At 42.6% G+C, this 14,836-nt stretch overlaps 1 protein-coding gene across 1 annotated transcript in view; it reads right to left on the bottom strand.

Moving 5' to 3' along the window:
- The window catches only part of COL25A1 (collagen type XXV alpha 1 chain), a 686,464-nt gene that overhangs the window by 331,886 nt on the left and 339,742 nt on the right, over nucleotides 1-14,836 (bottom strand). The window lies entirely within an intron of this gene.

Genomic DNA, 14,836 nt, shown 5'->3' with positions numbered 1-14,836 from the left:
TGTCACATTCCTGGGTCAATCACAGCTGCTAGATCCAATTACCTATTTAGCCTATTAACCTTATCATGCCTGAAATGTATAAAACCGTGTTCACCCATTCCACACCAAAAAGTCGCGATAGATAAGAGTGCAATGCATGTAATGAAGATTTTAGAGAACCTTATTCAGTTTCAAATAATCTGTGAAAATATGTGTAAAAATTGGCATCAAAATCAATATAAAAATTGGTATGATCATTTTACAGACTTTAAGGTTGATTGACTAAGGATTCTTCCACGTGTATTTTTACTATGAACCATGAGGTATCTTATTCTCACTTTCCTCCTCCTCCTTCCTTCTCTGTAGACTTCAATGTGCAGCCGTAATCTGATCTCTCAGTGAGCAGTCCTGTCTTGAGCAAGATGGATTTTAGCAGTTTTTAAGAGTGAATGATAAGCTCAGGAAGGGGGGAAGGTAAAAGAGGCTCCTAAGTGGAGAAACAAACAGATTTCTCTGATAAGAAATATTACAATGTTTCTTATATTTGCTTGTACCATTGATTTATGCTGAAACTTCTTAAAAGTAAACTAACAGTTGATATATGCTGCCCTATCCATGGACAGCATGTATCAGACCGTGACTGCGATGTTTCAGAGAAAAACATAGTTTAGTAGCTGCCTGGAACCGAGCTGCACAAGAGACCAGGTACACAGGCGGGTCCCTAGCGACTTCTCCCCAGCCGCTGCTAGTGGCAGAGGAGGTCTCTCCCTACAGGCACACACAGGGAGACCCATTTGTCCGACTAGTCTACTGCGTGGCTTGGTCCTTGGAGGCAACTAAACTATGTTCTTCTCTGAAATGCTGTAACATTTCAGAGTTAAACATACAATCCTGCTCATCATTATTGGCATCCATGAAGTTTAAGTACATAATGTGGAATATCTCCTGAAAAAAATGAATTAAGTGAAACAGTTTTTTTGTATAGAGCACTCGTGTTAAATACAAAAGAGCAAATGATAACCAATAATTTAAAACCAAAAACAATGGGAGGGAAAGCCTAAAGCTTGCTGTGTCACTGGTATTGGCACCCTCTACATTAATTTAGTATGGAAGCACATTTTGACTAGCCTGTGGTAAATCACAAAAGAGATTCTCCTGTGATTGTCGGTGCCCATGTGACATGAAGTAGTCCCTTAAAGGGAATCTGTCAGCAGCTTTTTGCTATGTAATCTGAAGAAAGCAGGAGATAGAGGCTGAAACACAGAATTCAGGGATGTGTCACTTGTCAAAATGCGTGCTGTTATTTACTAACTGTGAAGGATTTCTCACTAAGAGATTAACATTGCCTGACTACACTAGTCTGGCAATGGCCCCTCCTGTGATAAGCAGCTCACTGTCTATAGACTTTGTACATAGAGAGCCTGGTGTGGGCGGGGGCAGCTTTCTCACCTCTGCTTCATTCTAAATCTAAAAGCCCTGATTGTGCCAGAACAGCAGCACCCAGTAATCTAAGTGATACATGATTGGATTCAGCTTCTCTTTGCCTAGATTATGCTGCTGTCAGACGAGGTAGCAAAAACCTGCTGACAGATTCCCTTTAATTGGTCAGTGAAAAAAAAATTGATCATCTGCGCTGCCTCATTGAATAATATTGGTCTGAGTGCTGTAGTTTTCTTGACGGATAGCAATCAGATTGAAAATACGGTTGTGTGCACAAGCCATGCATAATGAGCCAGGGTACTCTTATGTCTTAATAGTCTACTGTTCCATGTTTTGTGATAAATATTCCCACATCTATATATACACTGTAATTCTTTATTACTGAATTGTGAGACACATTTTTACAAATTGCAAATTAAAATTTTGTAATTTATAAAACTCTTTAATTTTCAACACAGACATATTTCTGCAAAGTTTATACAATGATAAAGTTATTTGGGCAATGTTTACTTTAATAACATAGATTAGTCTATTAGTGTGACAGGAAAAAGGAGGATTAACCAACCAAGTTTCCCACGTACACCATATTTCCTGAAGAAAACAGACCTCAGCCGAAAAATATTAATTAAAACCTATCATATTGAATTTAGGCATGTGATCACTGGTAGTTTTTACCCTCCACATCAATTGTAAATCCACATTTTGTTATTAGGTGATGATAAGAATACAAACCATAACAAGAATTTCAGGGGAACAAAGCTTCTATGAATTGCAAGTGAAAATGCTTCTCAATAATTCTAAGGAAAATGTGTTTAAAAATAAATGCAGAAGATACTGCCAACACATGTCCACATCCTTTAAAGCTGATCTGTTACCAGATTTCACATTATCACATTGGTCTATTACTTTAGAAAATCAAATATAATTTATTTTACTCACTAATACAGCACCATTAATTCCACAGCGCTTCTCAGACAATATCGGCACTGTCCCCATTGGGTCCTCACAATATAAATTCCCTATCAGTATGTCTTTGGAGTGTGGGAGGAAACCAGAGTACCTGGACGAAACAAGAGGAGAAGATACAAACTCCTCCTGTTGTTTTTAGTGGGATTGGAACCCAGGATTGCAAAGTAACAGTGGTAATCACTGAGCCACCATGCCTATATAGTCCTAAATAAAAAATAGGACTTTATGAATCCTGCTAGAGCAAGAAAACTTTCAAAAAGGACTGACAGGTATTCTTCTATAGATTTTTCAAAGTAAGTATATCAGGCTCATAAGGTCTAACAGATCAATTTGGTAATGTATACAGTTTGTATTGTGGTATTGTGAAATTCGGTAATAAATATGCTTTAACCCCTTCACGACATGCGTCGTATATGTTTGGCGCATGGCAAGTCTCCCCCTTTGATGCGGGCTCCGGCGCCGTGCCCGCATCTTTCATGGCACATGACAGTTGATCTGATCAGCTATCATGTGCCCCTAACAGCCGCAGGTGGAATCGTGATCCACCCGCGTCTGTTAGCATATTAAATGCCGCTGTCAATCTCCGACAGCGGCATTTAACATGGCCGTGCCAGAAGTGTGTCACTAATCCCGCCCATCGGCGCCCATGTCACATGACCGTGGGTCGCTGATGGGTTGGCATGATAACCCGGGGTCTGCAGGAGACCATTGCGGTTGTCATTACCCAGCGGTTGGTGCTCATAGCAAGTGATCATTTTTGATACACACAGCAGGGCTGAAGATCTGCTGTATGTAGCACAGGCGATTGGATGATTGCAGCTTCAAGTCTCCCATGAAGACTATTGAAGCATGTGAAAAGTAAAAAAAAAGTTTTTAAAAATATTTAAAAAATGTAAAAATATAAAAGTTCAAATCACCACCCTTTCGCCCCATTCAAAATAAAACAAACAAAAAATAAAATATACACATATTTGGTATCACCGCACTCAGAATCGTAAGATCTATCAATATATACAATGAATTAATTAGTAAACAGCGTAACTAGAAAAAAATCTTGAAAAAAATCAAAACGGCCAGAATTATGTTTTTTTGGTCGCCGCAACATTGCAATAAAATGCTATAACGGATGAGCAAAATATCGGATCCACCTCAAAATGGTATCAATAAAAATGTCAGCTCAGCACGCAAAAAATATGCCCTACGGGTCTCAGAAATTAGGGACATTTTTTTTTTTTTAACAAACTTTGGATTTTTTTTTACCACTTAAATAAAAAAGAACATATACATGTTTGGTATCTGGGAACTCATAATGACCTGGAGAATCATAATGGCAGGTCAGTATTAACATTTAGTGTACATGGAAAAAACAAAATAAAATATAACTGTGGAATTGCACTTTTTTTGCAATTTCACCGCACTTGGAATTTTTTTACCCGTTTTCCAGTACATGATATGGTAAAACCAATGATGTCGTTCAAAAGTAAAACTTGTAGCGCAAAACACAAGCCCTCACATGGCCATATTGACGATATAATAAAAAAGCTATGGCTCTGTGAAAAGAGGAGTAAAAAATGAAAGCGCAAAAACGGAAAAGGGCTACGAATTTCTAGACATGCTTACATTTTACAACTGGGCCTAGAGGGCATGGTAATTGGCACCTTATATAGAGCATTTCCATTCCATTTAGTGACTTAAGGTTTGTTTCTGTTTAGTTTAGGATGATCATGAATTTCTGAAAATCATAAGAATGTGTAATAAAATAATAATGTAGAAATTAAATTGCTATAAGTGTCCAAAATTCTTTCTAGTGTCCAAAATGAAAGAAAACTTTGAAGATTGGACATGGCGCTTGGATACCGAAAGGTGGAAATGTTTTCTAGGTTATGACTTTCTGAACTTCAATCATCAAGTTTGTCCCCTGATCATAGAACATAACATTATGCTACAAGGTATCACGTTAAAAGGAAAACATATAGACTGAAAACTAAAATAAACATTAATTTTCATGAAAACCCTGTCCTTCAGGTATGTGAAAGTTCTTCTCCCCCTTCTAATCTCCCCATCAGCTCTTCGTAACTCCTCTTTCATTGTGACATTCATTTTATTGAGTCTGCAGGAAGCAATGTGCTGAAAGGAACAACAGGGCACCTCGATGAAGGTGGAAACACGGCGTTTTGGCATTAGCTTCTGGAAAGATTAGGCTGCCTCTTTTTGCGTTTAAGGGAACAGTGCAGATATAGCTCCATGTTCAAAAATCCTGTCAAAGGTCCTAAAATGTCACCAAAGGGAAAAAAATGCTGCGTTTGTGTGTGGGCTAATGAAGTCTGTCTCTGGCAATCAAAGGATTAGTTCTCGAAGAAAAGCAGCAGCAAGCTTTCGAAAGGACAGATGAATTGAGATTCTCTCTCATCAATGTTGACACTGTTTCGCAATGACCACACATTGCCGTGTTCTTGAAAATGTCATGTTCCTTTCAGGAACACAAGTGAAGGAAATGAACAGGCTAGTATTTCTCTTATAGACTATCTCAATGAACACATATAAATAATGATATCGTCTCCGCGATTACCACAAATAGCTGCAAGATGCCATTCATTTTCTATTGTGGAGGAAATGTTGATACAATCAACAAACAGAAAATGGCGTGGAGTAAAATGATTTTAAGTGGGAGCACTATTTGTAAAATAGACTTGCCTTGACAATGACTCATTGTAACACTGCCGCGGTTTGACAGAGTGCCAAGATTGTAAGGCACAGTGTCACCATGTCATCCATACAATGACATATTAGTCTCATTGGATTCAAAGGCATACACTGTACAATAAAATGTGGCCACATAATTAATGCAATAGAAGTAGACATCCATTCAGTTTATGTATTAGTAATTTTCAAAATTATAAAAAAAAAGAGATTCTAACACCGGTATATTAGTTAAGACAAAAAGGTCTGATCAAAAAAATGTTTTTATACTGTCTCAATATAATACCTCCATGTCCTCGGATATGATGACGATGTATTTTTCATAGTGAAAGCACACTTTGACAGATGCACAGCACGGCGTCCCCACGCCCCGGAAGAAGCTAGTGGCGAAACGCGCGTTGGTGTGTGGGGACGCCGCGCTGAGCATTCCTGACTCCACTTGGACCTTATTGTTACCAATCTACCACACAGGTATTAATTTGAGGGTTTTGGTTATTGTATCAAATTCATGTATTTTAACTGGCACCTTCTTTATATATTAATATGAGGCCGTCATAGCACATCACATGCCCTATGGCTTCATTTAAGCCATACCTATGTACATATGAAATCTAGTGGCAAGTATATATATATTCTTTAGCCTGCTGTACTCTATACATTCTAGGTGTCAGTATATACTGCCGGTATTACATTCTACTGTAGTCATTTAACTAGTAATTATATCATCTAATTGGGTGGTATCCCTGGGTTTATAGATTGTCTTGTATGGGGAGTCACTGGACTCTATATAGTTTCCCATGGTGTGATTACTCTTCATCATTTTTGGTTCTTATATCTATCTTATTTCTATCTACATTGCTATAGAGGATGTATTGTGAGGGTTCTATTTGACATGATATATATTCAGATTGTCTATTCATTAATTTAACTACAATAGGTAAATTCCTATGGTTCTTCAGCTACACCGGTATACTCACTTGATACTTTTTGTGTTATATGATCATTTATGGCTGGTTGACCACAGTACATATTTGTGTGTCAAGTTAAACCACAGTAACTGAATTTCCCTCTATATACTGACCTTTTTACATTGCATTTTTAGATGGGTTACCAATTTATATGGTATTAATTTCTCATATGGGGAGTCACTTGACTCTGTTTATATAGTATCCTATTGTTACGATACTGGAGTACCACTGCTGGAAACCAGTGGCCGAAGGAGCGCAAGCAAGAACAGCAAGTGATAGTAAAATTTCTTGGAGATAGCAAGGATTTGTAGGAAACAATCCATAGATGAATAAAACAGTCTGGGTAAGAATGTTCAAGAGCTGGAGACTGAAACTAGGCTAACAGCTAGACACAATACTCAAGCAATGAGTGAGAGATCCATGCGGCTTTAAGTAGGCCCAAACAGGAAACAAGATGGATTCAGAATCCGCCATCTTGGTAAAGAACACAACAGTAGCCTCCGGTGGTAAGGCGTGAAACTTCAGCACAATATTAAAGTGAACAATAGCGGCCACTGGTGGTCAAACTGTAGAAGGGCAACAGAAATCCTGACACCCATAGTGTGATTTTCCTACCTCATTTAGTTAGTCTATCAGGACTCAGTGGCATGCTCTACATAAGGCACTCAGTTATTTTATTATATGTTTTTTTATGTTATTCCTAATAAAGATTCATTCATTTTAACCTCATAGTTCTCTTCGTTACTCCGGCTGCTCAACTCTAGCCTGAGTTTGGTTGATCATATTGTGTGTGACGTGCCATAGCTTTATGTTTTGGACATACGTGACTAATAGACAGGGTGGACAGCAGTGTGAGCAGCTCCTTCTCACCTCAGCACCCCTGGTATCTCCAGTATTACATCAGACTATCCAGTGTGAGCACATCTACCTACACATGAAGGAAAGAGGCAGAGCTTCCTACTGCATATGCTCACAGGCTCCTGTCCTAGTAACTTGGTAGGGTAGCAAGACAACAGCCATTTTAATGTACTATAGCTATTATCTCCCTATTTAGATATTTATTTCCGACATTTTCTGTCTTTTTTTTCTTTTAAGTTAAACATACAAAATAAAGGTTATCAATTTTCAGTTCATTTGCAAAAGATTGATTCTTTGAACAATGACATTATTGACTCAGATCCTATTTTCTATTATCAGTTTATTAACATCTAATGTATGGCATAATTAAAAAAACTATTAACAATGGTAGACAGCACAAAATAAAATTATGAATTTATCTTTGCATTTTACTGCAAGGCCATAAACATAACTTGTGTTTCTTCAAAACTATTTCCTAAGATATTTATTACCCTCAATAACCATTACTTTAATAGTTCAGGAGTTAATACACTATTCCAGTCTAATACAGAATGCTATGATTAACAAAGTATAGCATGTCATTTCCACTATATTGCTAAATGTGCTGGTTAAGACAAGGATACAGCCTTTGGCGCCTAGTATTGAAGTCTTACATTTCAGTATGAAATATTGTGTTCCTTAGGTGTCTACTCCAATTTCCAAGTCCTTATGTTAAAGAAGAATTGTGCTCCAATGGGAATTTACCGATTCTATAAAGATTAATGAATGCAAGTTATACTATGGACAGCAAGGGAATTATCCTATACCTAAGCTTCACATCACAGCTGCTCGCCTCAATGGATTCACAAACATTGCTCGATAATATGATAGAAACTATTTCAAATAAAAAAATATATATTGCTCACTAGTTTTGAGCACAGACGTATACTGAATAGCAAGCCTATTAAATCGGAAAAATACAAAAATGTGATTTATATTCACACAGGTATTTCAATTTCTTCAAGCACAAGAACAGGCCTCTAACCATGGCAAGGTAAAGTATTATTTCCAGATGGCAAACGTCAGGCTGCCAAGGTTTAAAGTAAAATATGACACGTATTTGTAGAGAAATGTGTTCCTAATACTCGCTATCAGTCTACCGCTTCCGCAAAGTCCTTGTAGTTTATAAACTGTGATAATGTGATAATGAAGTATTTTTTGTATTGTGCATCTTGTTTTTACATCTCTTACATGTAGTTTTAACACTTAATAAAATAGAGTACTGTAATCTAATTATACGTATAAATGGAATGCATTATTAATTTCTCCATAGTTAGGGAGGATTTCCAACAATATAATTTTTTGCCAGTCAATCAGACAGGTAAGAAGGTCACATTTAGTGTCATTCTTTGTCCTCTTCTCACTTTTGACCTGTAATAAATCTTTAAATGTCCCGAGCCCCGTGTCACGCCGTTGAGCGATGCTGTATGTGTATTTTATATAGCTACTCTTGCATCATACTTTATTCCCAAACCCACTCTTTGGCTTAGGCTCTAAAATGTTTGCTGTTTACTAAGCTATTTTTTCCTGTTTACTTCACGTACAAGACATAACAACATGACAATATGTTGTGCTTTTTGTTTTATCCAAAAAACTGACACAACATGGAAACCAGTCAGATCCTATCATAGTCATGTCTGGCCTTCCAGCATCAGACTAGGTGCCCAGGACCCACCACTAGAAGTTATTCTAAGGGCCACCCTACAGGTAAATGCATATATTGCCTGTTCTTATTAGGTCTTCAAGACACATATTTCCCTGGTCCATAACTTCCATTAACATAGACATATAATGTTTTTTCCCAGTGGCATTATTTGAATGTACATAAAGTTTATGGATTAACCTTTATTCATTGCTTTAGGAGAAGGAGGTACTGAGTTGGGACTTTTTCTTTACAATATGCACCATGTGTTCTAAATAATTTTTTACAAATTGCAGTAATGCTAAATAAGTCTTGCTTAGTTACTACTTTTTGCATTGTAATTGCATATTATGTAAAAATATATTATTATAAATCAATCCAAGCACTAAAATATGTTAACAGAACCAAGCTCATTGCTCAGATGCAGTGCTAGAAGCAAGCTCACTGCTTAGATGCAATGCTACAACCAAGCTCATTGCTCAGATGCAGTGCTAGAAGCAAGCTCACTGTTTAGATGCAGTGCTAGAAGCAAGCCGACTGCTCAGATGCAGTGCTAGAACCAAGCTCACTGATTAGATGCAGTGCTACAACCAAGCTCATTGCTCAGATGCAGTGCTAGAACCAAGCTTACTGCTTAGATGCAATGCTAGAACCAAGCCCACTGCTCAGATGCAGTGCTAGAACCAAGCTCACTGCTTAGATGCAATGCTAGAACCAAGCCCACTGCTCAGATGCAGTGCTAGAACCAAGCTCACTGCTTAGATGCAGTGCTACAACCAAGCTCATTGCTCAGATGCAGTGCTAGAACCAAGCTCACTGCTTAAATGCAGTGCTAGAACCAAGCTCACTGCTTAGATGCAGTGCTAGAACCAAACTCACTGCTTAGATTCAATGCTAGAACCAAGCTCATTGCTCAGATGCAGTGCTAGAACCATGCTCACTGCTCAGATGCAATGCTAGAACCAAGATCACGCTCAGATGCAGTGCTACAACCAAGCTCACTGCTTAGATGCAGTGCTAGAACCAAGCTCACTGCTTAGATGCAGTGCTAGACAAAAGCTCACTGCTCAGATGCAGTGCTAGAACAAGTGCATTGCTCACATGCAGTGCTAGAACCAAGCTCACTGCTTCGATGCAGTGCTAGAACCAAGCTCACTGCTTACATGCAGTGCTAGAGCCAAGCTCACTGCTTACATGTAGTGCTAGAGCCAAGCTCACTGCTTAGATGCAGTGCTAGACCAAAGCTCACTGCTTAGATGCAGTGCTAGAACCAAGATCACTGCTCAGATGCAGTGCTAGAACCAAGCTCACTGCTCAGATGCAGTGCTAGAACCAAGCTCACTGCTCAGATGCAGTGCTACAACCAAGCTCACTGCTTAGATTCAGTGCTAGACCAAAGCTCACTGCTCAGATGCAGTGCTAGAACCAAGCTCACTGCTTAGATGCAGTGCTAGAACCAAGCTCACTGTTTAGATGCAGTGCTAGAACCAAGCTCACTGCTCAGATGCAGTGCTAAAACCAAGCTCACTGCTTAGATGCAGTTCTAGAACCAAGCTCACTGCTTAGATGCAGTGCTAGAACCAAGCTCACTGCTTAGATGCAGTGCTAGAACCAAGCTCACTGCTTAGATGCAGTGCTAGTACCAAGCTCACTGCTTAGATGCAGTGCTAGAACCAAGCTCACTGCTTAGATGCAGTGCTAGAACCAAGCTCACTGCTTAGATGCAGTGCTAGAACCAAGCTCAGCACATAAATACAATGACAAAACTAATTTAGTTTAGGTAGATCCAAGCTGTGCTGTGACTACTCATGTGTAATCACACTAAATGTCATGAACTGTCACAGGTACTTACAATTTTGATGGCAAATTTGACAACATGTAGTGCTAGAACCAAGCTCACTGCTTAGATGCAGTGCTAGACCAAAGCTCACTGCTTAGATGCAGTGCTAGAACCAAGATCACTGCTCAGATGCAGTGCTAGAAACAAGCTCACTGCTCAGATGCAGTGCTAGAACCAAGCTCACTGCTCAGATGCAGTGCTACAACCAAGCTCACTGCTTAGATTCAGTGCTAGACCAAAGCTCACTGCTCAGATGTGGAGCTAGAACCAAGCTCACTGCTCAGATGCAGTGCTAGAACCAAGCTCACTGCTTAGATGCAGTGCTAGAACCAAGCTCACTGTTTAGATGATGTGCTAGAACCAAGCTCACTGCTCAGATGCAGTGCTAGAACCAAGCTCACTGCTTAGATGCAGTTCTAGAACCAAGCTCACTGCTTAGATGCAGTGCTAGAACCAAGCTCACAGCTTAGATGCAGTGCTAGAACCAAGCTCACTGCTTGGATGCAGTGCTAGAACCAAGCTCACTGCTTAGATGCAGTGCTAGAACCAAGCTCATTGCTTAGATGCAGTGCTAGAACCAAGCTCAGCACATAAATACAATGACAAAACTAATTTAGTTTAGGTAGATCCAAGCTGTGCTGTGACTACTCATGTGTAATCACACTAAATGTCATGAATTGTCACAGGTACTTACAATTTTGATGGCAAATTTGACAACTGTCTAATGCAATGCAATTTTTTTCCTGAAGAAATGATACAAGCAGGCAACTTCAGTGGATCCCCAAAATAAGATCCATTTTACATTATATTTGTGAGATCTGTTCTTTCTTTTAGATCAGGGGTCTCAAACTCGGCTGGGTATATGGGCCGCACATGGAAAAAATTTGAATTTGGGGGGCCGCATTCTTTGTTCAATGTGACATTTTTAGTGATACCATTTTTTTTGTATACACCTTTTGAACATTTTTTCCGTGTTTATTTTTTTATGGCTTGGGTCGTTATGGATGTGGCGATAATAAACGTGCACTTTTTTGTGTTTACTTTAGTTTACATATAAAACAGCATTTTTAGCGCCCAATATTTTTTCATGCTTTATTTTTATTTTTTTGATTTTTACAATTTTGTTTCCCCCAATTGGCCACATTCAGTAATATTGTCTTACAATTAGCATCATATAGTAATAATGGCAAACATCTTGTAGTAATGTTCCCCATCCAAGTCCCCATCTTGTACTAATATGCCCCATCCAGGTCCCCATCCTGTGGCTATGTGCCTCATCCAGGTCCCCATCTTGTGGCTATGTGCCCCATCCAGGTCCCCATCCTGTGACTATGTGCCCCATCCAGATCCCCATCTTGTGGCTATGTGCCCCATCCAGATCCCCATCTTGTGGCTATGTGCCCCATCCAGGTCCCCATCCTGTGGCTATGTGTCCCATCCAGGTCCCCATCTTGTGGCTATGTGCCCCATCCAGGTCCCCATCTTGTGGCTATGTGCCTCATCCAGGTCCCCATCCTGTGGCTATGTGCCCCATCCAGGTCCCCATCTTGTGGCTATGTGCCCCATCCAGGTCCCCATCTTGTGGCTATGTGCCCCATCCAGGTCCCCATCTTGTGGCTATGTGCCCCATCCAGGTCCCCATCCTGTGGCTATGTGCCCCATCCAGGTCCCCATCCTGTGGCTATGTGCCCCATCCAGGTCCCCATCCTGTGGCTATGTGCCCCATCCAGGTCCCCATCTTGTGGCTATGTGCCCCATCCAGATCCCCATCTTGTGGCTATGTGCCCCATCCAGATCCCCATCTTGTGGCTATGTGCCCCATCCAGATCCCCATCTTGTGGCTATGTGCCCCATCCAGGTCCCCATCTTGTGGCTATGTGCCCCATCCAGGTCCCCATCTTGTGGCTATGTGCCCCATCCAGGTCCCCTCTTGTGGCTATGTGCCCCATCCAGGTCCCCATCTTGAGGCTATGTGCCCCATCCAGGTCCCCTCTTGTGGCTATGTGCCCCATCCAGGTCCCCATCCTGTGGCTATGTGCCCCATCCAGGTCCCCATCCTGTGGCTATGTGCCCCATCCAGGTCCCCATCCTGTGGCTCTGTGCCCCATCCAGGTCCCCTCTTGTGGCTATGTGCCCCATCCAGGTCCCCATCCTGTGGCTATGTACCCCATCCAGGTCCCCTCTTGTGGCTATGTACTCCATCCAGGTCCCCTCTTGTGGCTATGTGCTCCATCCAGGTCCCCTCTTGTGGCTATGTGCCCCATCCAGGTCCCCATCCTGTGGCTATGTACCCCATCCAGGTCCCCTCTTGTGGCTATGTACCCCATCCAGGTCCCCTCTTGTGGCTCTGTGCCCCATCCAGGTCCCCTCTTGTGGCTATGTGCCCCATCCAGGTCCCCATCCTGTGGCTATGTACCCCATCCAGGTCCCCTCTTGTGGCTATGTACCCCATCCAGGTCCCCTCTTGTGGCTATGTACCCCATCCAGGTCCCCATCTTGTGGCTATGTGCCCCATCCAGGTCCCCATCTTGTGGCTATGTGCCCCATCCAGGTCCCCTCTTGTGGCTATGTGCTCCATCCAGGTCCCCATCCTGTGGCTATGTGCCCCATCCAGGTCCCCATCTTGTGGCTATGTACCCCATCCAGGTCCCCATCCTGTGGCTATGTACCCCATCCAGGTCCCCTCTTGTGGCTATGTACCCCATCCAGGTCCCCTCTTGTGGCTATGTACCCCATCCAGGTCCCCATCTTGTGGCTATGTGCCCCATCCAGGTCCCCATCTTGTGGCTATGTGCCCCATCCAGGTCCCCTCTTGTGGCTATGTGCTCCATCCAGGTCCCCATCCTGTGGCTATGTGCCCCATCCAGGTCCCCATCTTGTGGCTATGTACCCCATCCAGGTCCCCATCTTGTGGCTATGTGCCCCATCCAGGTCCCCACCCTGTGGCTATGTGCCCCATCCAAGTCCCCTCTTGTGGCTATGTACCCCATCCAGGTCCCCATCTTGTGGCTATGTGCCCCATCCAGGTCCCCATCTTGTGGCTATGTGCCCCATCCAGGTCCCCTCTTGTGGCTATGTGCTCCATCCAGGTCCCCATCCTGTGGCTATGTGCTCCATCCAGGTCCCCTCTTGTGGCTATGTGCTCCATCCAGGTCCCCTCTTGTGGCTATGTGCCCCATCCAGGTCCCCTCTTGTGGCTATGTGCCCCATCCAGGTCCCCTCTTGTGGCTATGTACCCCATCCAGGTCCCCTCTTGTGGCTATGTGCCCCATCCAGGTCCCCTCTTGTGGCTATGTGCCCCATCCAGGTCCCCTCTTGTGGCTATGTGCCCCATCCAGGTCCCCTCTTGTGGCTATGTGCCCCATCCAGGTCCCCATCCTGTGGCTATGTTTTCCCTGTGCTGTTCTTCACACACATAAAAAAAAAAAAAGATGATTCTCACCTGTCCTCCGTTCCCTCGGCGTCCTTCCTGCAGATGTGGCCCGCAGGCACCACAGAGTCAGACCCCTTGACGATCCCGACCTGGTCCAGGAGGAGCCGCCGACAGCAGCGCTGCATTGCCGCACAGAGACTGTCTCCCAGCACAGCATTTTCAATGTCAGCCGCCGGCCAATCAGAGGCCAGCAGCTGACATCTGCATATGGCAATGACGTCATACTCGCTGCGCCGACACGCAGATATCAGCTGCTGGCCTCTGATTGGCCGGCGGCTGGCATTGGAAATGCAGTGCTGGGAAACAGTCTCTGTGCGGCAATTCAGCGCTGCTGTCGGCGGCTCCTCCTGGACAAGGTCGGGATCGTCAAGGGGTCTGTGCCTGCGGGCCGCATAAAGCAGCCTCTGGGGCCGCATGCGGGCCGCGTGTTTGAGACCCCTGTTTTAGATGATAAGGAAGATTGCCCTCTGGCTCAAAGGAGAGAGGAAACCTTTCCTAAGAACATATGAATTCATGTTTCCTACCCCATTGAGCCCCACTTAGATCCTGTTTTAATCTAAAAACCTGAAGGAGAGACAAGATCTTCAAGAGTACAATATCAGTGGACTTATCCACTGTAGACCTCTCTGACCGGAGAAACTACAGTAGCAAAAGAATGCTTTCGCTATAGTTGCAGATGGGCTAGACTTGCTTCACATTTCACCCCTGGCATATCAGTAATGTTTCTCCTTGCAGAGAGAGTGACATGTTAGGCAAGTCAAAGTGAGGAGACTTGCAATGCTCCTCTGGGAAATATGCAAATTGTCTCTTCAGAGAGAAAGTGCCACCTATAGGAAGTAGCAATCCTACAAGTCAATATCGACTCTCTAATGAGCCTTGTCACATGACTTAGGAAAAAAGCCAAACCAGAATCTCAATTTGCAGACACTGTGTTTCGAGGTACTGCCCCTCGTCAGTGCAAAGTGTGA

Source organism: Phyllobates terribilis, unplaced genomic scaffold, assembly GCF_046119375.1.
Source record: "Phyllobates terribilis strain yellow unplaced genomic scaffold, ASM4611937v1 Scaffold_1__5_contigs__length_1240528914, whole genome shotgun sequence".
Lineage (NCBI taxonomy): Eukaryota > Metazoa > Chordata > Amphibia > Anura > Dendrobatidae > Phyllobates > Phyllobates terribilis.
Note: the sequence above shows the minus strand (reverse complement) of the source record. Positions and strands in the feature narration are given on the sequence as shown.